The sequence below is a fragment of the Ranitomeya variabilis genome, chromosome 2 (assembly GCF_051348905.1).
Source record: "Ranitomeya variabilis isolate aRanVar5 chromosome 2, aRanVar5.hap1, whole genome shotgun sequence".
Classification (NCBI taxonomy): Eukaryota; Metazoa; Chordata; class Amphibia; order Anura; family Dendrobatidae; genus Ranitomeya; species Ranitomeya variabilis.
In genome coordinates this window covers 267,990,036-268,014,865 of record NC_135233.1, presented here as the reverse complement: position 1 = coordinate 268,014,865, position 24,830 = coordinate 267,990,036, and the positions used below count along the sequence as shown (strand labels likewise).

The following is a 24,830-nucleotide window of genomic DNA, read 5'->3' as shown; positions in this document are numbered from 1 at the left end:
GTCACTCTGGGTCCGATTTGGTGGGCGGGGTCACTCTGGGCCCGATTTGGTGGAAGGGGTCACTCTGGGTCCGATTTGGTGGAAGGGGTCACTCTGGGTCTGATTTGGTGGAAGGGGTCACTCTGGGTCCGATTTGGTGGGCGGAGCCACTCTGGGTCCGATTTGGTGGGCGGGGTCACTCTGGGTCTGATTTAGGGGGCGGGGTCACTCTGGGTCCGATTTGGTGGGCCGGGCCCCTCGGGGTCCGATTTGGTGGGCCGGGCCTCTCGGGTTCCGAATTGGTGAGCGGGGTAATCTACTATCTAATTATCTAAGGGCACTTCCGTCTTTCTGTCTCACAACACCGCTACGTCATCATCTCGTGAGACCGCAATGCACTCTTGGGACCGGAGCGCGCAACAAGCATCGGGTACCGGCCACTCCAGGTGCAACAAGCATCGTGTACCGGCCGCTCTAGGAGGTGCAACAACCATCAGATACCGGCCGCTCCAGGAGGTGAGTATGTAACTTTTTTATTTTAATTCTTTTTTTTTTTAACAGGGATATGCAGTATACTATGTGACTGGACAATATACTACGTGACTGGGCAGTATAACTACGTGGCTCTGCGCTGTATACTGCGTGGCTCTGTGCTGTATACTGCGTGGCTCTGCGCTGTATACTACGCGGCTCTGCGCTGTATACTACGCGGCTCTGCGCTGTATACTGCGTGGCTCTGCGCTGTGTACTGCGCGGCTCTGCGCTGTGTGCTGCACGGCTCTGCGCTGTGTACTGCGCGGCTCTGCACTGTGTACTGCGCGTTCTGCGCTGTATACTGCGCGGCTCTGCGCTGTATACTGCGCAGCTCTGCGCAGCTCTGCGCTTTGTACTGCGCGGCTCTGCGTTATATACTGCGTGGCTCTTTGCTGTATACTACGCGGCTCTGCGCTGTGTACTGCGCGGCTCTGCGCTGTGTACTGCGCGTGTCCGTGCTGTGTACTGCGCGTGTCTGCGCTGTATACTGCGGGGCTCTGCACTGTATACTGCGGGGCTCTGCGCTGTATACTACGCGGCTCAGCGCTGTATACTGCGCGGCTCTGCGCTGCATACTGCGTGGCTCTACGCTGCGTACTACGCGGCTCTGCGCTGTATACTGGGTGGCTCTGCGCTGTGTACTGCGCGGCTCTGTGCTGTGTACTGTGCGGCTCTGCACTGTGTACTGCGCGGCTCTGCGCTGTGTACTGCGCGGCTCTGCGCTGTGTACTGCGCGGCTCTGCGCTGTGTACTGCGCGGCTCTGCGCTTTATACTGTGCGGCTCTGCGCTCTGTACTGCGCGGCTCTGCGCTGTGTACTGCGCAGCTCTGCGCTGTATACTGCGCGGCTCTGCGCTGTGTACTGCGCGGCTCTGCGCTGTGTACTGCGCGGCTCTGCGCTGTGTACTGCTCGGCTCTGCGCTGTGTACTGCACGGCTCTGCGCTGTGTACTGCGCGGCTCTGCGCTGTGTACTGCGCGGCTCTGCGCTGTGTACTGCGCGGCTCTGCGCTGTGTACTGCCCGGCTCTGCGCGGTATACTGCGTGGCTCTGCGCTTTATACTGTGCGGCTCTGCGCTCTGTACTGCACGGCTCTGCGCTGTCTACTGCGCGGCTCTGCGCTGTGTACTGCTCGGCTCTGCGCTGTGTACTGCGCGGCTCTCCGCTTTATACTGCGCGGCTCTGCGCTTTATACTGCGCGGCTTTGCGCTGTGTACTGCATGGCTCTGCGCTGTGTACTGCGCGGCTCTGCGCTGTGTACTGCACGGCTCTGCGCTGTGTACTGCACGGCTCTGCGCTTTATACTGCGCGGCTCTGCGCTGTGTACTGCACGGCTCTGCGCTGTGTACTGCGCGGCTCTGCGCTGTGTACTGCACGGCTCTGCGCTTTATACTGCGCGGCTCTGCGCTGTGTACTGCACGGCTCTGCGCTGTGTACTGCGCGGCTCTGCGCTGTGTACTGCGCGGCTCTGCGCTTTATACTGCGCGGCTCTGCGCTTTATACTGCGCGGCTCTGCGCTGTGTACTGCGCGGCTCTGCGCTGTGTACTGCGCGGCTCTGCGCTGTGTACTGCACGGCTCTGCGCTTTATACTGCGCGGCTCTGCGCTGTGTACTGCACGGCTCTGCGCTGTGTACTGCGCGGCTCTGCGCTGTGTACTGCACGGCTCTGCGCTTTAAACTGCGCGGCTCTGCGCTGTGTACTGCACGGCTCTGCGCTGTGTACTGCGCGGCTCTGCGCTGTGTACTGCGCGGCTCTGCGCTTTATACTGCGCGGCTCTGCGCTGTGTACTGCGCGGCTCTGCGCTGTGTACTGCGCGGCTCTGCGCTGTGTACTGCACGGCTCTGCGCTTTATACTGCGCGGCTCTGCGCTGTGTACTGCACGGCTCTGCGCTGTGTACTGCGCGGCTCTGCGCTGTGTACTGCACGGCTCTGCGCTTTATACAGCGCGGCTCTGCGCTGTGTACTGCACGGCTCTGCGCTGTGTACTGCGCGGCTCTGCGCTGTGTACTGCGCGGCTCTGCGCTTTATACTGCGCGGCTCTGCGCTGTGTACTGCGCGGCTCTGTGCTGTGTACTGCGCGGCTCTGCGCTGTGTACTGCACGGCTCTGCACTGTATACTGCGTGGCTGTGCAATATACTACGTGGACATGCATATTCTAGAATACCCGATGAGTTAGAATCGGGCCACAGTCTAATAATCATAAGACTACGGATAGTGGTTTGGAATTGTGCTGTACTGTCACTTTAAGAGCTGATATTATCTGACAAAACTTGTGACCTGGTGAGCTGATGTAGATTTCATAGGAGTTGGCATAGTAACTGTGTCTGACTGCGCATATCAATGAGCTAATCAGCCAGGTGGCAGTTATTTTTAGAAATTGCCTCAGAAACCAGCCCATTATAAACGTATAGGAAAATTTCTCCATTGAAACGCATTGAAAGACTTTTTTCAAACACAAATTGCGCAAAAACTACAAATCCGATCGACACGAAAAATACTTAGCACACCTCTCAGGAACGCTGGCTTCGAAATGACACCTCACTGGAGTCTGTGAGTTTAGCGGTTCGGGCCGCATTACGTGCGGACTGAATAATAAGAATAAGAAGAAGTTTACCACGGTGGAATAACAGTATAGTGCTTTGTTCCAAAGCACTATAATAAGAAGTTTACCACGGTGGAATAACAGTATAGTGCTTTGTTCCAAAGCACTATAATAAATAACGTTTCCCACATGTCTACTTTACATCAGCACAATTTTGGAAACAAATTTTTTTTTTGCTAGGAAGTTATAAGGGTTAAAATTTGACCAGTGATTTCTCATTTTTAAAACAAAATTTACAAAACCATTTTTTTTAGGGACCACCACACATTTGAAGTCATTTTGAGGGTTCTATATGGCTGAAAATACCCAAAAGTGACACCATTCTAAAACTGCACCCCTCAAGGTGCTCAAAACCACATTCAAGAAGTTTATTAACCCTTCAGGTGTTTCACAGCAGCAGAAGCAACATGGAAGTAAAAAATGAACATTTAACTTTTTAGTCACAAAAATGATCTTTTAGCAACAATTTTTTTATTTTCCCAAGGGTAAAAGGAGAAACTGGACCACGGACGTTGTTGTCCAATTTGTCCTGAGTATGCTGATACCTCATATGTGGGGGTAAACCACTGTTTGGGCGCACGCAGGGCTCGGAAGGGAAGGAGCGCCATTTGACTTTTTGAATGAAAAATTGGCTCCAATCTTTAGCGGACACCATGTCGCGTTTGGAGAGCCCCCGTGTGCCTAAACATTGGAGCTCCCCCACAAGTGACCCCATTTTGGAAACTAGACCCCCCAAGGAACTTATCTAGAAGCATAGTGAGCACTTTAAACCCCCAGGTGCTTCACAAATTGATCCGTAAAAATGAAAAAGTACTTTTTTTTCCCCAAAAAATTATTTTAGCCTCAATTTTTTCATTTTCACATGGGCAACAGGATAAAATGGATCCTAAATTTTGTTGGGAAATTTCTCCTGAGTACACCGATACCTCACATGTGGGGGTAAACCACTGTTTGGGCACATGGTAAGGCTCGGAAGGGAAGGAGCGCCATTTGACTTTTTGAATGAAAAATTATCCATCGTTAGCGGACACCATGTCGCTTTTGGAATGCCCCTGTGTGCCTAAACATTGGAGCTCCTCCACAAGTGACCCCATTTTGGAAACTAGACCCCCCAAGGAACTTATCTAGAGGCATAATGAGCACTTTAAACCCCCAGGTGCTTCACAAATTGATCCGCAAAAATGAAAAAGTACTTTTTTTTCACACAAAATTTCTTTTAGCCGCAATTCTTTCATTTTCACATGGGCAACAGGATAAAATGGATCATAAAATTTGTTGGGCAATTTCTCCTGAGTACGCCGATACCTCATATGTGGGGGTAAACCACTGTTTGGGTGCACGGCAAGGCTCGGAAGGGGAGGCGTGCCATTTGACTTTTTGAATGGAAAATTAGCTCCAATCGTTTGCGGACACCATGTCGCGTTTGGAGAGCCCCTGTGTGCCTAAACATTGGAGATCCCCTACAAGTGACCCCATTTTGGAAACTAGACCCCCCAAGGAACTTATCTAGATGCATAGTGAGCACTTATATCCCCCAGGTGCTTCACAGAAGTTTATAACGCAGAGCCGTGAAAATAAAAAATAATTTTTCTTTCCTCAGAAATGATTTTTAGCCCAGAATTTTTTATTTTCCCAAGGGTAATAGGAGAAATTGGACCCCAAATGTTGTTGTCCAGTTTGTCCTGAGTACGATGATACCCCATATGTGGGGGTAAACCACTGTTTGGGCGCACGGCAGGGCTCGGAAGGGAAGGCACGCCATTTGGCTTTTTGAATGGAAAATTAGCTCCAATCATTAGCGGACACCATGTCGCGTTTGGAGAGCCCCTGTGTGCCTAAACATTGGAGATCCCACACAAGTGACCCCATTTTGGAAACTAGACCTCCCAAGGAACTAATCTAGATGTGTGGTGAGCACTTTGAACCCCCAAGTGCTTCACAGAAGTTTATAACGCAGAGCCATGAAAATAAAAAATAATTTTTCTTTTCTCAAAAATGATTTTTTAGCCCACAATTTTTTATTTTCCCAAGGGTAACAGGAGAAATTGGACCCCAAAAGTTGTTGTCCAGTTTCTCCTGAGTACGCTGATACCCCATATGTGGGGGTAAACCACTGTTTTGGCACACGTCGGGGTTCGGAAGGGAAGTAGTGACGTTTTGAAATGCAGACTTTGATGGAATGGTCTGCGGGCGTCAGGTTGCTTTTGCAGAGCCCCTGATGTGCCTAAACAGTAGGAACTCCCCACAAGTGACTCCATTTTGGAAACTAGACCCCCAAGGGAACTAATCTAGATGTGTGGTGAGCACTTTGAACCCCCAAGTGCTTCACAGAAGTTTATAACGCAGAGCCGTGAAAATAATAAATGTGTTTCCTTTCCTCAAAAATATTTTTTTAGCCCAGAATTTTTTATTTTTGCAAGAGTAACAGGAGAAATTGGACCCAAAAGTTGTTGTCCAGTTTCTCCTGAGTACGCTGATACCCCATATATGGGGGTAAACCACTGTTTGGGCACATGCCGGGGCTCGGAAGGGAAGTAGTGACGTTTTGGAATGCAGACTTTGATGGAATGGTCTGCGGGCATCATGTTACGTTTGCAGAGCCGCCCCCTGATATGCCTAAACAGTAGAAACCCCCCACAAGTGACCCCATTTTGGAAACTAGACCCCCCAAGGAACTTATCTAGATGTGTGGTGAGCACGTTCAACCCCCAAGTGCTTCACAGAAGTTTACAACGCAGAGCCGTGAAAATAAAAAATCATTTTTCTTTCCTCAAAAAATATGTTTTAGCAAGCAATTTTTTATTTTCACAAGGGTAACAGGAGAAATTGGGCCCCAATATTTGTTGCCCAGTTTGTTGTGAGTGTGCTGGTACCCCATATGTGGGGGTAAACCACTGTTTGGGCACACGTCAGGGCTCGGAAGGGAAGTAGTGACATTTGAAATGCAGACTTTGATGGAATGGTCTGCGGGCGTCACATTGCATTTGCAGAGCCCCTGATGTGCCTAAACAGTAGAAACACCCCACAAGTGACCCCATTTTGGAAACTAGACCCCCCAAGGAACTTATCTAGATGTGTGATGAGCACGTTCAACCCCCACGTGCTTCACAGAAGTTTACAACGCAGAGCCGTGAAAATAAAAAATCATTTTTCTTTCCTCAAAAAACATGTTTTAGCAAGCAATTTTTTATTTTCACAAGGGTAACAGGAGAAATTGGGCCCCAATATTTGTTGCCCAGTTTGTTGTGAGTACGCTGGTACCCCATATGTGGGGGTAAACCACTGTTTGGGCACACGTCAGGGCTCGGAAGGGAAGTAGTGACATTTGAAATGCAGACTTTGATGGAATGGTCTGCGGGCATCACGTTGCATTTGCAGAGCCCCTGATGTGCCTAAATAGTAGAACACCCCACAAGTGACCCCATTTTGGAAACTAGACCCCCGAAGGATCTTATCTAGAGGTGTGGTGAGCACTTTCAACCCCCAAGTGCTTCACAGAAGTTAATAACGCAGAGCCGTGAAAATAAAAAATAATTTTTCTTTCCTCAAAAATTATGTTTTAGCAAGTAATTTTTTATTTTTGCAAGGGTAACAGGAGAAATTGGACCCCAAAAGTTGTTGCCCAGTTTGTCCTGAGTACGCTGATTCCCCAAATGTGGGGGTACACCACTGTTTGGGCGCACGTCGGGGCTTGGAAGGGAGGGAGCACCATTTGACTTTTTGAACGCAAGATTGGCTGGAATCAATGGTGGCGCCATGTTGCGTTTGGAGACCCCTGATGTGCCTAAACAGTGGAAACCCCTCAATTCTAACTTCAACACTAACCCCAACACACCCCTAATCCTAATCCCAACTGTAGCCATAACCCTAATCACAACCCTAACCCCAACACACCCCTAACCACAATCCTAATCGCAACACACCCGTAACCCTAATTCCAACCCTAATCCTAACCCTAATCCCAACCCTAACCCTAATCCCAACCCTAACCACAACTGTGACCCCAACGCACCCCTAACCCTATCCGTAACCCTAACCACAAGCCTAATCTTAACCCTATTTCCAACCCTAGCCCTAATTCCAACCCTAACTCTAATTCCAACCCTAACCCTAAGGCTATGTGCCCACGTTGCGGATTCGTGTGAGATTTTTCCGCACGATTTTTGAAAAATCTGCAGGTAAAAGGCACTGCGTTTTACCTGCGGATTTACAGCAGATTTCCAGTGTTTTTTTGTGCGGATTTCACCTGCGGATTCCTATTGAGGAACAGGTGTAAAACGCTGCGGAATCCGCACAAAGAATTGACATGCTGCAGAAAATACAACGCAGCGTTTCTGCACGGAATTTTCCGCACCATGGGCACAGCGGATTTGGTTTTCCATAGGTGTACATGGTACTGTAAAGCTGATGGAAAACTGCTACGAATTCGCAGCGGCCAATCCACTGCGGATCCGCGGCCAATCCGCTGCGGATCCGCGGCCAATCCGCTGCGGATCCGCGGCCAATCCGCTGCGGATCCGCGACCAATCCGCTGCGGATCCGCAGCCAAATCCGCACTGTGTGCACATGCCATAACCCTACCCCTAACCCTAACCCTACCCGTAACCCTAACCCTACCCCTAACCCTAACCCTACCCCTAGTTCTAACCCTAGTTCTAACCCTAACCCTAGTGGAAAAAGAAAAAAAAATATTTTCTTTATTTTATTATTGTCCCTACCTATGGGGGTGATAAAGGGGGGGGTTTATTTATTATTTTTTTTATTTTGATCGCTGTGACAGAACCTACCACAGCGATCAAAATGTACTTTGTAATGAATCTGCCGGCCGGCATTTTGGAAGATGGCGGCGCCCATGGAGGAGGCGGACGGGCACCGGGAGCCTCGGTAAGTATAAGGGGGGGAGATCGGGGCACGGGGGGGCGTCGGAGCACGGGGGGGTGACATAGGAGCATGGGGGGAGCGGACAGGAGGACGGGGGAGCGGAGCACAGGACGGAGGGGACTACGGGACAGATCGGTGGCAGCCAATCAGAGCGATCGTAGCCACGGGGGGGTGAAGCCACCCCCCCTGGGCTGAAGTACCACTCCCCCTGTCCCTGCAGAACGGGTGAAATCGGAGTTAACCCTTTCACCCGCTCTGCAGCGACGCGATCATTCCATGACGCCACATAGGCGTCATGGGTCGGATTGGCACGGGTTTTCATGACGCCTACGTGGCGTCATGGGTCGGGAAGGGGTTAAAGGGAATCTGTCAGCAGGATTTAAACCCCAATCTATTTATATGCCCATGTAGCCCTTTCAAAAAATTAATTTATTTCAGTTCTTCAATACAAAAAGTGAAACTCATATATAATATAGAGTCATCACAAACAGAGTGATCTATTTCAAGAGTTTATTTCTGTTAATGTTGATGATTATGGCTTACAGCCAATGAAAACCCAAAAGTCATTATCTCAGTAAATTAGAATGATTAACAAAAACACCTGCAAAGGAATTGTAAGCATTTAAAAAGGTCCCTTAGTCTGTTTCAGTAGGCTCCACAATCATGGGGAAGACTGCTGACTTGACAGATATCCAGAAGGCAGTCATTGACACTCTCCACAAGGAGAGTAAGCCACAAAAGGTCATTGCTAAAGAAGCTGGCTGTTCACAGAGTGCTATATCCAAGCATATTAATGGAAAGTTGAGTGGCAGAAAAAGTATGGTAGAAAAAGGTGCACAAGCAACCGGGATACCCACAGCCCTGAAAGGATTGTTAAGAAAAGTCCATTCAAAAACTCGGGGGAGATTCACAAGGAGTGGACTGCTGCTGGAGTCATTGCTTCAAGGGCCACCACACACAGACGTATCCAGGACATGGGCTACAAGTGTCACATTCCTTGTGTCATGCCACTCATAACCAATAGACAACGTCAGAAGCGTTTTACCTGGGCCAAGGAGAAAAAGAACTGTACTGTTGCTCAGTGGTCCAAGGCGTTGTTTTCAGATGAAAGTAAATTTTGCATTTCATTTAGAAATCAAGGTCCCAGAGTCTGGAGGAAGAGTGGAGAGGCCACAATCCAAGCTACTTGAGGTCTAGTGTGAAGTTTTCACAGTCAGTGATAGTTTGGGGAGCCATGTCTTCTGCCGATGTAAGTCCACTGTGTTTTATCAAGACCAAAGTCAGCGTAGCCATCTACCAGGAAATTTTAGAGCACTTCATGCTTCCCTCTGCCGACAAGCTTTTTGGAGATGAAAATTTAATTCTCTAGCAGGACTTGGCACCTGTCTACACTGTATCTCTGTGTTTGATTGGCCAGCAAACTTGCCTGATCTTAACCCCACAGAGAATCTATGGAGTATTGTCAAGAGGAAGATGACAGACACCAGACCCAACAATGCAGATGAGCTGAAGGCTGCTGTCAAAGCAACCTGGGCTTCCATAACACCTCAGCAGCACCACAGGCTGATCGCCTCCATGCCACACCACATTGATGCAGTAATTGATGCAAAAGAAGCCTCGACCAAGTATTGAGTGCATTTACTGAACATACATTTCAGCAGGCCAACATTTCAAATTTTAAAATCATGTTTCAAGCTGGTGTTATAAAGTATTCTAATTTACCGAGATAATGTCTTTTGGGTTTTCATTGGCTGTAAGCCATAATCATCAACATTAACAGAAATAAACAGTTGAAATAGATCACTCTGTTTGTAATGACTCTATATAATGAGTTTCACTTTTTGTATTGAAGAGCTGAAATAAATTAACTTTTTGATGATATTCTAATTTTGTGAGAAGCACCTGTATGTAAATGAAGCTGAAGGAAATGATCTGAAGCGTCTACCATTCCAGCTCTATTCCCAATTTGTTGCTCAAAACAGAATGCCCCTGCTCTGCTTACACAGTAATAATACATTAATAAATAATAAGGCTCTATTCACACCACTGTAACTAATGTCCAGAAAAGAAAAAAAAATACAACTGTATACTTTTTATAGAGCTGTCAAATGGAGATATCAAAACAGATTATAAAGGTTGGCATCAGTTTGACAAATTTTTATAGGGCCTTTCCCACAAATTAAATTAGTTATTACCTTTTTTCATAAGTGTAAATGGAAAGTGATTTTTGCATTTTTTTTACTTCTGATATTCCTTCTGCCACTCACTTCCAATGTTAAGGATAAAATACTTTCTACTACTCTATAGCTTGCTCATGTATTCTTTCCAAAAATGTGTCAATCATGTAAGAAAAAAGGCTACACCGCTGACATATGTCATATGCTCCATAGCAGCCTATGTGCAATGCAATGTGTGCATTGTTCGGGGTACATACAGTAATCTGATGTGGTGTTCGAAAGAAGGTCATGAAAAGTATAACCCACGATCATGAATGGGAATTCCTCCTCCGAGTTGTAGAGCGGACTTGTGAAGCACAAAATGAATCATCAGTGGGAATTGCAGGGTCAGGCGCTTCACATTCTAATCTTATAATCTCATTTAACCGCAGTGATCCTGTTATCTAGTAATGGGGAAGTATAATGATTTTTGACTTCAGCATGCTGCCTCATTACACGCTGTCACAGTAAAGGCCCCGTCTCACATAGCGAGATCGCTAGCGAGATCGCTGCTGAGTCACAAGTTTTGTGACGCAACAGCGACCTCAGTAGCGATCTCGCTATGTGTGACACGTACCAGCGATCAGGCCCCTGCTGCGAGATCGCTGGTCATGTCAGAATGGCCTGGACCTTTTTTTGGTCGTTGAGGTCCCGCTGACATCGCTGAATCGGTGTGTGTGACACCGATCCAGCGATGTCTTCACTGGTAACCAGGGTAAACATCGGGTTACTAAGCGCAGGGCCGCGCTTAGTAACCCGATGTTTACCCTGGTTACCAGCGTAAATGTAAAAAAAAAAAAAAACAGTACATACTCACCTTCTGTTGCCCGTCAGGTCCCTTGGCGTCTGCTTCCTGCTCTGACTGAGCCGCCGTAAAGTGAGAGCACAGCAGTGACGTCACCGCTGCGCTCTGCTCTCACTGTACGGCGGCTCAGTCAGAGCAGGAAGCAGACGCCAAGGGACCTGACGGGCAACAGATGGTGAGTATGTAGTGTTTGGTTTTTTTTACATTTACGCTGGTAACCAGGGTAAACATCGGGTTACTAAGCGCGGCCCTGCGCTTAGTAACCCGATGTTTACCCTGGTTACCCGGGTGCTGCAGGGGGACTTCGGCATCGTTGAAGACAGTTTCAACGATGCCGAAGTCGTTCCCCTGATCGTTGGTCGCTGGAGAGAGCTGTCTGTGTGACAGCTCCCCAGCGACCACACAGCGACGCTGCAGCGATCAGCATCGTTGTCTGTATCGCTGCAGCGTCGCTGTGTGAGACGGGGCCTTAAGACAGGACTCCCTAAGGGTCTGTACAAAGCCTATGCAGAAAAGCCAGTCTGAAGACCTCCTCTGCTTCATCTCTGTGCCAATTATAAGCTGCCTTTAATTAAAGTCCCTCTCAAGTGCCAACTATCTGCAGTGTTTCACAACCAGGGTTCTCTACTGCTCCGTGAGCCATGATCAGGGTTTCCCCACAATACAGCAATCATAGGATAATTTCTAAAGTCAAATTATAGCATTGGACGAGTATTACAGAACACTACAGGCCCCTACCCCAGGCTTCCTGCAGCCGTAATGGCATTAGTGTTTCCCCAAGAGCGTAAATGTTTTTCAAGCATTGCCCGTTGGTGATAAGATTGGAAATCACTGTTAAGTATACACCTACACATATATAATGAGGTGTCCAGCAGCCTCTTAGCCCCTGAGGTGCTCAGTTCATACATTGCCATTTAATTCAAAGGGATCTGTTAGCAGTTTTACCGTGTTAGATAGAAGTATGACCTTAATCAACACCTGTGCTGTAGTCCATCAATGGTTATATAACCTCTGATTCTTCCTGTATACACCCCAAAGAACCTTTTGAAGTTCTCTTGCGCTGTATGTTAATCCTGCCGGTCTGGTCTGATGGGCGTGGTTTCTGTGGTCTTAATCCCTCCTCCTGGATTTTCTATGCCTCCTCACGGCTTCTCTATCCATCCTCCCGGCTTCTGTATCCCTCCTCCCGGCTTCTCTATCCCTCCTCCCGGCTTCTCTATCCCTCCTCCCGGCTTCTCTATCCCTCCTCCCAGCTTCTGTATCCCTCCTCCAGGCTTCTGTATCCCTCCTCCCGGCTTTTCTATGCCTCCTCCCGGCTTCTCTATCCCACCTTCCGTCTTCTCTATCCCTCCTCCCGGCTTCTCTATCCATCCTCCCGACTTCTCTGTCCCTCCTCCCGGCTTCTCTATCCCTCCTCCCGGCTTCTGTATCCCTTCTCCCGGCTTCTGTATCCCTCCTCCCGGCTTCTGTATCCCTCCTCCCAGCTTCTGTATCCCTCCTCCCGGCTTCTGTATCCCTTCTCCCAGCTTCTGTATCCCTCCTCCCGGCTTCTCTATCCCTCCTTACGGCTTCTGTATCCCTCCTCTCGGCTTCTCTATCCCTCCTCCCGGCTTCTGTATCTCTCCTCCCAGCTTCTGTATCCCTCCTCCCGGCTTCTGTATCTCTCCTCCCAGCTTCTGTATCCCTCCTCCAGGCTTCTGTATCCCTCCTCCCGGCTTTTCTATGCCTCCTCCCGGCTTCTCTATCCCACCTTCCGTCTTCTCTATCCATCCTCCCGGCTTCTCTATCCATCCTCCCGACTTCTCTGTCCCTCCTCCCGGCTTCTGTATCCCTCCTCCCAGCTTCTCTATCCCTCCTCCAGGCTTCTGTATCCCTTCTCCCAGCTTCTGTATCCCTCCTCCCGGCTTCTCTATCCCTCCTTACGGCTTCTGTATCTCTTCTCCCAGCTTCTGTATCCCTGCTCTCGGCTTCTCTATCCCTCCTCCCAGCTGCTGTAGCCATTCTGGTGAAATCTCGTGCTTGCGCACTATGCTCTGGCCTTCTGGGGGCAGAGCATAAATCATAGCGCACTTATGTTTTCAGCTCTGCCCACAGTAGGGCAGAGCACAGTGTGGAGGCTTGAGCCAGCAATTTCTCTGCACCGGAGAAGATTTTGCCCAGCTATGTGGATGACATCTCCTTCACTAACTACGTCAATTACAGCAGGAGAATGGCTATCAGGTGCCAGTAGGGCATCACACACAAATCGAATTACAAACATATTTACAAACAGGTTGTAATCTAACAAAATAGGCAAAAAGGTGAATAAGCCACTGTACTAATTTACTATAATTAAATAAATTAACTGTTTCATGACATACGGCGTATATATACGACGCTGCAGGAGTTGCGTTCCCGCAAACCACCATATATATATACTGAGTGAAGATCGCTTGGGCTCACGCTGAGGACAGCCGCGATCAAATGAGGGTGTCAAGTTTATATGAGAGCTGACACCCTTCAGCAATGCCCATGATCGGTGCTAGTATGGAACCCCCTGTGGGAGGTTCCCTCTAATAAGGCAGATGGAAGCACTGTGGATGCTATCTGGCCTGTGATCCGGCTGTGTCAGTCTTTTTAGGTGTGCATAAAAGCGTGGTCGGCCACAGTTTTGTGCATTTCTGAAAATACTGACAATGCTGAACAAGGGTCAGATGGAGTCCTAAGTAACACTGCTGCCTCATTATAGTCAGTGGCTCCCTCGGCGGTTCATCTTTAATAACTTCATTTGAAGATTTAGATGGAAACCACAATATAAGTGCTCAGCGTACAGTGATGGATAAATGTGATCGCAAATGTTTTGTAAAATGTTCCAATAAAAGCTTCAACTCAATGCACAAAAGAAGCAAGTCCTCACTCAGGTCCGTCATCTGTCAATGGAAATATTGGGGGCTTCCAAGTAACACGTAGTACAAGAGCCCTGGAAAAGCACTATGGCTCCTTGCCCCCCAAAATAAATTCAGCAAATTCTGCATTCGCAAATCCAAATTCTCCTGTCTGAGCCCCACACTGTAACTAACCTACATTTAGTGCCCTCATGTTTGGCATTTCTGTGGTGATGACAGCCCGATTAATTTACAGGTGCATGTCTCCTGAAACATGAGCTGAGCACTACAACGTACTGGGTACTACAACGTACTGGTCACTGCAACTTACTGGGCACTACAATGGTAGTTTTCAATTTTCACTCAGAAACATCCACAATTGCTTGTTCCTGGAAAAAAAACATTGAGTCATCACCACACCTGTAAATAAATTCACAAATTGGTATAATTTCCAAAATTGGGTCACTTGAGGAGGGATTCTGCTCTTCTAGCACTTAGGGGCTCTGTATATGGAGTCTGCAAACTATTCTAGGAAAATCTGCGCTACAGGAGGTAAATAGTGCTCCGTCCCTCCTGAGTCTTGCCAATGGCAGTACTGTACAGCTACATATAGGGTATTTCTTAATTTAGCAGAAATTGTGGGACAAATTTTGGTCTAATTTTTACCCATTTCCCAGTGTAAAAATTTTAAATCTGGGGCTACAAAAAATTTGGTGGTAAAAATGTATTTTTTTTTTCACTGCTCAATGGTATAAAATTCTGTGACTCACCTGTGGTGTCAATATGATCAGTACACCCCTACGTAAATTTATAGAGAGGTTTAGTGTGTAAAATGGGGTCACTTAAGGGTGGTTCTGCTGTCCTGGCACCTCAAGGACTCTACCAATGTGATATAGAACCCTCGGACTAGTCCAGGAAAATCTGAACTCCAATATTCTGCTTCTTCCCTTCTGAGCTTTGCACTGTGCCCCAAAAGTAGTTTTTGACCACATCTGGTGTATCCTTGTACTCAGGAGAAATTGCACAACAAATTTTGGGGTCCATTTTCTCCTGCTATCTATGTGAAAATTGAAAAAATTGGGGCTAAAACAACATTTTTGTGGGAAAAATATATATTTTTTATTTTCACAGAACAACATTATAAAATTCTGTGAAGCACCTGTGGGTTCAATGAGCTCACCAAACATCTAGATAAATTCCTTGAGGGGTCTAGTGTACAAAACGGGGTCACTTGTGGCGGGTTTCCAATGTGTAGGCAGATCAGTGGCACTCCAAATGAGACATGACACGTGCAGAACATTCCATCAAAATCTGCGCTCCAAAAGGCCAAAAGGTCATTCCATCCTTTCTGAGCCTCGCTGTGCATTCCAACAGTAGTTTTACCCCACATATGGGGTATCTTTGTACTCCAAAGAAACTGAACAACAAATATTGAGATCCATTTTCTTCTGTTACCCTTGTGAAAATAAAAACAATGGGGCTAAAAGGGCTAAAAGAACATTTTTGTGAGAAAAATTTGATTTTTTTATTTTTACAGCTCAACGTTATAAACTTCTATGAGGCACCTGGGGGTCAAGGTGCTCACCACACATCTAGAAAATTCCTTGAGGTGTCTAGTTTCTAAAATGAGGTAACTTGTGGGAGGTTTCCAGTGTTTAGGCACATCAGAGGTTCTCCAAACACGATATGGCATCCACTAATAATCCCAGCAAATGTTGCATTAAAAAAGTCAAATGGTACTTCTTCCCTTCCGAACCCTGCAGTGCGCTCAGACAGTAGTTTTCCTCAACATATTGGGCATCGGCATACTCAGGAGAAATTGCACAACAATTTTTATGGTGCGTTATCTCCTGTAATACTTGTAAAAATAAAAAAAAAATTGGGATAGAAGAACATTTTGGAGGAAAAAATTAGATTTTTAATTTTCACGGCACAACGTTATAAACTTCTGTGAAGCACCTGGGGGTTCAAGGTGCTCACCACACATTTAGATAACTTCTTTCAGGGGTCTACTTTCCAAAATGGGATCACTTGTGGGAATCACTTGCTAATGATTCAGCAAAGTTTGCATTCAAACAGTTAAAGAGTGATCCTTCCCTTCCAAGCTCTGCCATGCACCCAAATAGTAGTTTCCCCTCCACATATACTATATGGTATCAAAATGCTCAGGAGAAATTGCAAAACAAATTTTGGGGTCTATTTTCCCTTGTTACCCTTGTGAAAATTAAAAAATGAGGTCTAAAGTAAATTTTTTTGTGAAAAAAAATTAAATGTCCTTCTACATTGCTTCAGTTCCTGTGAAGTATTTGAAGAGATAATAAACTTCTTGAATGTGGTTTTGAGAATCTGGAGGGGTGCAGTTTTTAGGATGGTGTCACTTTTGGGTATTTTCTGTTATATAGACCCTTCAAAGTCCCTTCAAATGTGATGTGGTCCATGCAAAAATGGTTTTGTAAATTGTTGGAAAGACGAGAAATTGCTGGTCAACTTTTAACTCTTCCAACTTCCTAACAAAAAATAAATAAATTATGTTTCAAAAATTGTGCTGATGTAAAGTAGACATGTGAGAAATGTTATGTATTAACTATTTTGTGTGACACCACTCTCTGATTTAAGGGCATAAAAATTAAAAGTTTGAAAATTGCAAACTTTTAAAAATGTTTGAAAAATTTGCCATATTTTCATAAGTATACGCAAGTCGTATAGACCAAATATTACCACTATCGTGAACTATCATATGTCACGAGAAAACAATCTAAGAATAACTAGGATCTGTTGACATGTTCCAGGGTTATTACCACATAACTTCACACTGATCAGAATTGTAAAAAATGGCCTGGTCAGAATGGTGATGGTGTATTTTAAATATCCCAATGATCTGTAAAGAAAAAAGTGTACACTAACATCCCAGAAAAAGAAAAACTATATCGGTAAGACAAAAGCACAATTTCACCACTTCAAAGTCCTGAATAAACACATGTAGCCGTCAAAGAGAAAAGCGTCAAACAATATAACGATAACATAGAACAAATCATCAAAGAGGTAAAATTAACAAAGGACAGATTGTCAGGCAGCAGTCACACCCAGCAAATGCCAGAGTAGATGGAAATTTTCTAAATTATAACTTAATTACAACTTTATATGAAGTAAGTCATTCCCTCAGCGGTTACGGCTGCAGAATAATCTACAGAATTGAACAGGTTGAACCTTGTGAATGCGCCATATCAGCAGCGCCAGCTATGTGTGGGTGATGTATAGCCTGATTGTTATGTATTGTTACGTTGGCTGCGATCCTGAATTCCCCACTGAAGATCTGTAGATATGTCCCGTATAAATGAGATGCCGTAATGCAGAGGATGGGAGGAGGGGCAGCTTTATTTAATTGTGACTCTTGTTGCTTGCCCGTCAGTCTAGCTCTGCCATCTGTAGGTGCCAGTCTTCTGATATCCCTGAACTAAAGACAGATCTTGTGGGTGAATATGTGAACCCTGACAATAAAACATCACCATTTAAAGCGCCTCTGTGAAACCAGCTCACTTTCCAGAATGTGAAAACAAATATGTGTTTCATATAGAGAACCAAATCCAAGCTCTGGCCGAGCTCCAGATGAAATAAGCCAAAGAATCCTTCAGACTTGATGCTGCAGCTTACTAATTAAATGCAATCTAAATATTTCCTTTATGGGGAATATTCTTTTATTAAGAAATATTATCCCTCCTAATAGATTATGTGGAGCAAATAAGAAGCAAACCTGACACAACCTGCCTCTGTTTATGGATTACCTCCTGCACAATATGGCTATTGATGATGGGCCGCCGCCTCACCTCGCCACCCTGTACAAGACTTCTACCAAGCAATGTGCGAAGTACTATTTCATTCAGTAAAGCCTCATGGGCGCAGCCAGATTATTGCTCCGTTTTGCATGTAGCCGTAGTACAGTAGCCATTAGAGATAAGCGGAGTGCTTTACACAGCTCTGGTCCACAGTTCTCGTCAGCGCTCTCTGGCTGTGGACATAACTGTACAAATTTCCTGTGCTTCCAGGTTCCCCGACACAGCGTCTGATTCACCGGCCTGGCATGACATAGTCTGAGCAGCGTGCAGCACACGGGTGATGTCTCACCAGCCCAGGTAATCATAAACTGGACATGGGTTAAGAGGAAACTCTCACATCACCTGTCCACAACCAGAGAGCACTGACCTGGACTGTGGACCGCCGTTGCACAAAGCGATCCGCTCATCTTTAGCAGCCATACATGAGCCATTAGTGTATTTCTGGATGCCTGCATTATCATGCTGAGTTATACAGAGGTTTTTTTCTGTAGGATATCCTATTAAACTTACAGAAAATTTGTGATAGGTTCAGTCACAAGTTGCATCTACTATGAAAGAAAAGCTCTGTAGATAAGGCACCTGAAGCTGTACTGACTCAATGTTCCTCTTATCAGTGTCTGTGTTACGTGTATTGGGCCTATGGAAATAAGGAACCCTGTTGTCTCCTTCAGCATATTTGTATTATCTCCTGTATGTATTAGTAGGTTTGCATATGCAGTATACACAAGCTAGGTACATATATACAGGCTCGGACTGGCCGACAGTAAAACAGGACAATCCTCCGGTAGGCCCCTGTGAAGGACTGAAGGTGCTATTACACTTGATTCACAATTTGCAGAAAAACGTATAATCCAATCATTTCATTTAAAAAATTCGCGAAATTAATATTACATAAAAGCAACAATACATTTGTATATTAGGGTCAGGGTATTTTCTGTTTGGAGCTTAACAGTGGGCCCCAAGAATCAATGTTACTGGGATTTTCCAGCGCAGTCCGACTCTGGCAATGAAACTAAAAATAAGTCAATCATTCATTCATTCATACATTCCTTCATTTATGACAGATTTCATGGCTGGCATTTTCTCTTACTGTAAAAGAATCTTAATTTGAATGGATGTCTATGTGCCTAATGCGGGTCACAACCTAATCTATCTATCTCAGATACACGCACACATGGGTAAGTTTTATAGGAAGCCAATTAACGGGTAATTCTCATCTCTTTAATGGGTGACACTGCTCGAAAAAAAAACAAGCAACTTTGCAATATACCTTCTATTAAAAATCCTCTTTGTTGTCAAGAACCAAGGGATTTTTTTTTATTCTATAGTTTACAACTATTTGCCTAGGTAACAGGCTTTCTCAGCAGTTTTCCAGAGGTGACCCATCTCCTTGGCAAAGATCACAGAGCTAGCAAATCCTTTGCTATAGAGCTTAGAAGAGTTGCTCTAAAGTTGGTCAGATTGCTGGATCCAGCCAGCTTCAGTTGCTCCACACTCCTCTGATGATGCAGGGACAAACAAAACACAACATGCAACATAGGAGATTGCACAAATCAAACCAGTGGCCCAATGATACTACTGGTCCAAACCGTCAATCATCAGGAGCACACCGCCACCGGCAAGCAGAAAGCGGAGAGGTAGGAGAACAGTGCGCACCTGAAGAGACAAAGATACAACAAAACTGAAGATGGGAAAATCGATTTGCAGGACTTTGGGCCAGTGGCCAGGACAATAGTCTGTAACCACTGGACAGGAGGCCTGTGAATCTCTTTACCTCCCAAAATTCGCAGCTCCTCTTTCTATTAGCCATCATGTGTGCGACTCGGTGCAATGATGATATCACACTAGCCCTGGCTCATCAAAAGAAGGCCTCATTCATGTTCCTGCCGTTCATTCCAATCAGGCGATATGTGAAAGATGGGAAATCCATTCTAAGCGTCACTGGTGCATTAATTCTTTCACGTTCAGTGGCAATATGAACGGCACTAAAGAACACTTGCATGTACGTATATCTATCAAATGTCTGGAAAGAATGAAATCTTATTGGGTACAGTGTTCCTAAATGCATATAACTCTCTTCTTGACTGTCATCACGGCTAGTTTAAGTGGTGGTTTTGACATAGTGAAATCGAAACTGTGGTTTCAGTCATATGGGATGTCACTCGGCTTCTCCACAAACCGATAGTACCAAGTAAAACAGTTTTTTTTTAATTACAGGAAGACAGAATAGCTAAATTAACAGCTACCAACAGGGTCCTTTTCTGCCCCCATCTATTGATGCTGCTGGCACATAGAGAGGTCAAATACTAGCATTAGGGACTATCCTGATTGGGTACACAATGTTGCGGTGGGATGGTTTTTACACTTTTTTGATCAAACATTACTGTAAAAATCCGTTTTGTTGATTTTGCCAGCACTGTAATTATATGCAAATGGCTGCAAGTGCTTTAGAGTGGGACCTTGCACTTGCAGCTCTCCTAACCTCGCTGTCTACTCCCCGCTGGCCGCCTGCTTCTTTAGTCTGAATGACAGATCAGAGGAGGCTGGGGACTAAAACAAGAGTGACCTGTCAGTCAGTTACAGGAGGCAGGCGAAGGGCAGGAAGTAGATAAGGAGGGCAGGAGAACTGCAAGTGCAATATCACAACACAAAGTACTTGCAGCACATTTGCATATGACTCCATCACTGGATTTCTCAAAAACAACAAATCGGATTTTCACAATCAAGATATAGATTGAATCAGCATGAAAGCGCCTGCACATACAGGTCATTAGTTTGAGGTGTAAATTCCTAACGGAAGGTTCCCTGTAATATTTGAAACTGGTTACAAAACACTAATGGCTGCAGACAGGCTCCCATTCCCTGCACACATCAGCTGGATTCCTGTCTGGTACTATTGCCATAAAGTGTACATTACAGACCTCCCCGAATAGTATATCGCCACTCTTTGCCTGAGGCGTCAGGGTGGGGTATGATATATACCGTACTACTGTATGTTTAGCCCATACTAAATTTCACTTTCCCATTATTATTATTACAGCGACATCATAATTAACATGATAACTGATATTTACATGATGATTTATTACTTTCCCCTATAAAATACATTGTGCTGTCTGAGCCTAATAAATGACACCCTGCACGTGACTCACTTACACACAGAAGTCCCCAAAGTTTATTAAAATTGATAGATCATAAATAAAAATGAGAAATAACAGTAATTTGTGGCTGTGGTTGAATCTTTTTTTAGTTAATGGTGATATCCAGTATGTGCTAACATATAATGGTGGAAAGACTTCTCCAGTACTCGCATCATGTTTACTGATAGCTAACGGTAGCTTGAAATATTGTAATGTCGTCATGAAAATAGAAGAGGCTCGAGGGAGGTATAAAGTGTGGAGTGTGCACGGTCCGTGCGGACACAGGGCACCATGGTCCTGGGGGCAGTGACGCTCATCACATATTCACATTACGTGGTCTACTGGCTGACTTCTCAGCTTTAGGAGGAAAAGTCTGATTTATGTGGGTGCCGTATTACAGCTCCAGTTAAGTTTGTGGGGCCGTACTGTATCTCTGGACAGCTCCGATTTCATACACAGACACTTTTTTGAAATTCTACCTTCATTCCCGAAGTTCTCAGCAGCAGTCAATGACTAAACTCTCCCCATCCCACCCCTCTCATTATGAGTGAAAAACTTTAAAGAGTTGTCTCAGGAAAGACATTGGTGTCATATCAGTCTGACATGCCACCAATATCCTTCATGGTGCTGCTGCCATATCATTCCAGTGATCAGAAGGGCCACAGAGGTCAGATATTGTAAGATTTTACTTGATTTTCAAGTCCTAGGGATATGCCATCAGCATCTATGATAAATCAATTAAACTAACCCTAGTGACCCCATATTGATCTATACATTGTGGTAGATCGGCTCACTCAGCTGTACACAGAGGTAGACACGGGAACACTGTCTCTTTAAGTCCTTCACTGGTTTATTATGTACATACAGCATAAACCATGGGAAAGTAAAAATAAAAATGGGCAAAACAGGAAAAGAAAACAAAGTGGTATATCACCGTCCACGTGTCTGCGGGGATCCGCGCGCTCAAGGTTAGCAAAAACACATGATTCAGTTTACTACCAACACGAGCACCTCTCTGGAGTTAGCCTCTCCAGACACACTGAACACTGAATGCCTCTGGAGGCCAACTATTTAAACCCCAGACCACACCCTGGGGTGGAGATATGGAGAACAACCTCCCACCCTCTCTATGGTTGTTCTAAAAAAAAAAACAGGCCTTTTATAATGGCTGCTTAACCCCTCTCAACACTTAGTGTGCTGAAGCAAAACTTCTGGGTTTCAAATCACTGAAGCTAATAGCCTCAGTGAAACATATCTCCCCTCCAGCACTTTACCAGTGACTTTGTCACAACATTTGTGCAAACAGCATTAATAAAATGTATAGAAAATGCCATAATCAGAGCAGATTGCTACTGCATATTATTGCGTATCTGCAGAAAACGTGAAGATAAAAAGGAGAAAAAAACACAGCATTTATGCTACTTGTGAATGCAGCCTAAATGATTTAACCTGGAAAAGAATACTAAATATTAAGGTAAGACTTTAATAATTTCCATTTGTTTTTCCATTGGCTCCTGGTTAGATGTACATGGCGGGGGCCAGCAGCACGCACACTATCAGGGGTGGCAGAGGGCAAATCGGGCATACTGTGCTCAGATAAGAAGACAAGGTGAAACTTTATGCATAGTCGTTCATGACAGTTTTCTAAAAAGAACCAACTTGTTCTGGCACTTTACAAGTTAATGATTACCTATCCATAATGTCACAAGGAAATGTCCTGCACTTCCGATATTTGTTGCTAGGTGAGCCCCACAAAAATATTGATTTAGGTTTTACCTCCTATGATAAAAGCTATTAGAGGTCCACCTGCTCAGGCCGCAGCCAGGATGACAGCTGTCATGTCAGATAAAGAATGTAAGTAATGTGTCTTTAAGCAGCAAGGTTAGTACAGCTCTATGGCGCACACAGCTACTATTAATGGCTGACTCATTAACTGCAGATTCCTGCGTCTGGAAACTTATTTCCAGGTGCTATTTCCCTGAAACACTGCTGTGCACCTACAGGAACATTCCCCATAAAAGCCGGCTACAGACTACGGTAGCGCTATTTCATCATCCTCGGCAGTGACCATTAAAGAAGGGTATTTGTTCTAAACAACTTATCCAAAAATCATAAACAGCCAACAGCCTGGAAGACCAAAAATGAATCATAATATTTCCACGCATCACGTATATAAAAATTGGTATGTACAAATAAGCAAAATTTCATGTGAATTGTAAAGTATTCTCGGAGTAAAGGGCCAAGTCAGCCCAGTGTGATACATTGCTATCAATGCTGCCCATTAAATACACCATCAGACATGCCATCAATCATAGTTCCTGTGACATTATACAATCATCCCAATAAAATCAGATCAGAAATAGAATCAGTTACTTATTTTATTTGCTTATATAGCTTGATTAATTCCACACTTTACAGTTATCAGCATAACTGTCCCTATTGGGGCTCACAATCTCTATTCCGAACCAGTGTGACTTTAGAGTGTGGGAAGAAAGTGGAGAACCCAGAAGGAAACCCACATTTTGTAATAAATATGCAAAAATTACTACATTTCTGTTTTTTTTTTCAGTCAAGATGGGGTGCAGAGTGTACATTAATGAGAAAAAAAATGAACTTTTTTGAATTTACCAAATGGCTGCAATGAAACAAAGAGTGAAAAATGTAAAGGGGTCTGAATATTTTCCGTACCCACTATAAGTAGAATAATTATGATCATAATGATCTGACAATCCATAATCACTCAGTAAAAATGAACCTTTAGTATTATGTACAGTAAATTGCCTCTTCAGAGAAAAAGAAGACTTGAACTCTATAGCGCCACCTGTTGGAAGTAGCGATCCTACAAGTCACAATCAACCCTTTAATGAATAAGCCTCCTTACCTTGACAAGCCAGAGCTGGTACGGTATGTCACGCTCCATAAGGAGAAACGTTACCGCTAGACCTTTAGTATTAGTCATTCTAAAGGGGTTGTTCACCACTTTGCAGCTTGCCAATTCCTAACGTCTGATGAACAAACCGCGAGCATAAAGCTCAGTTCACATAACGTTTTCCCCACGTTCAGTCGCCCTGTTGTCGTGGCTTATATCCGAACCATCTTGCCACCCCACAATACGGGATTCAGATGTATGCCCCATCGGAACCACTGACTGTAGGAAAAAATGCTATGTGAACTCAGTCTTAGGCATCGCTTGCTGATTCTAGTAGTTGTCACGTAACTGCAGTTATGTGATTTGCATGATTTCGGTCATGGGCCAACACTAAAGTCTTCTACCACTTCATTCAATAGATTCTATGGAGAAGCAACTGAGACTCTAGGAACACTGCAGGAACACTTCATTGTGTCTCATACAGAATCCGGAGAGGTGGCACATGGCACAGGAGCTGTCAAGTCGAGCGCAATCAAGCCCTGTACCAGTAATCTTTATCGTATGTCGCTCCATCAATTATTGCCTTCCACTTCTCAACACATTACCCATGTGCTTCCTTCACTATATTTCCTTCTTTCACTATTAGTTTTCACCTCTTCCCCCTCATGGTTTATCAATCTTCCGCCTCCTCTTTAAATTTTACTAAAGAGACCCTTCCCTGTCTGGATATAAAACACTTTTCCATAACCAGCATCTACTCAACCATTTCTCCGATTCTTGTTGTCATCCAATACTTTCCCCTTTCTTGTGTTTTTCCATTCTCTATGTCTTTCCTTTAGACATTTACTCTCACTTTTTACTTAAAATTAACCTTTTTTTTAAAGGTTAACTTAGGGGCAGCAATCAAAACAAAAGCCCCAGGTCTAGAGAGCCAGCTGAATCCAGACATCAACTTCTCCTTCACATACCACAAATTCCCCGAGACTTGACGATTCCCAAAGGGAGTCTGGGAATAAAAAAAAATAACCCAAGCACAGAAGAGGAATCTTTATAGGATTGTTCCATGGTGTTTTATTGGATTCCTGATTACTACCAGAGGTTGTAACAC

At 45.1% G+C, this 24,830-nt stretch overlaps 1 protein-coding gene and 1 long non-coding RNA gene across 4 annotated transcripts in view; one reads left to right on the top strand and one right to left on the bottom strand.

Moving 5' to 3' along the window:
* The window catches only part of LOC143805492 (uncharacterized), a 55,447-nt gene extending 30,915 nt beyond the window's left edge, over positions 1-24,532 (top strand). The window contains exons 2-3 of the long non-coding RNA XR_013221259.1: positions 22,230-22,327; positions 24,142-24,532. This is a non-coding gene — a long non-coding RNA (uncharacterized LOC143805492). The remainder of the gene's footprint in view (positions 1-22,229; positions 22,328-24,141) is intronic.
* The window catches only part of STARD8 (StAR related lipid transfer domain containing 8), a 233,389-nt gene that overhangs the window by 86,225 nt on the left and 122,334 nt on the right, over positions 1-24,830 (bottom strand). The window lies entirely within an intron of this gene.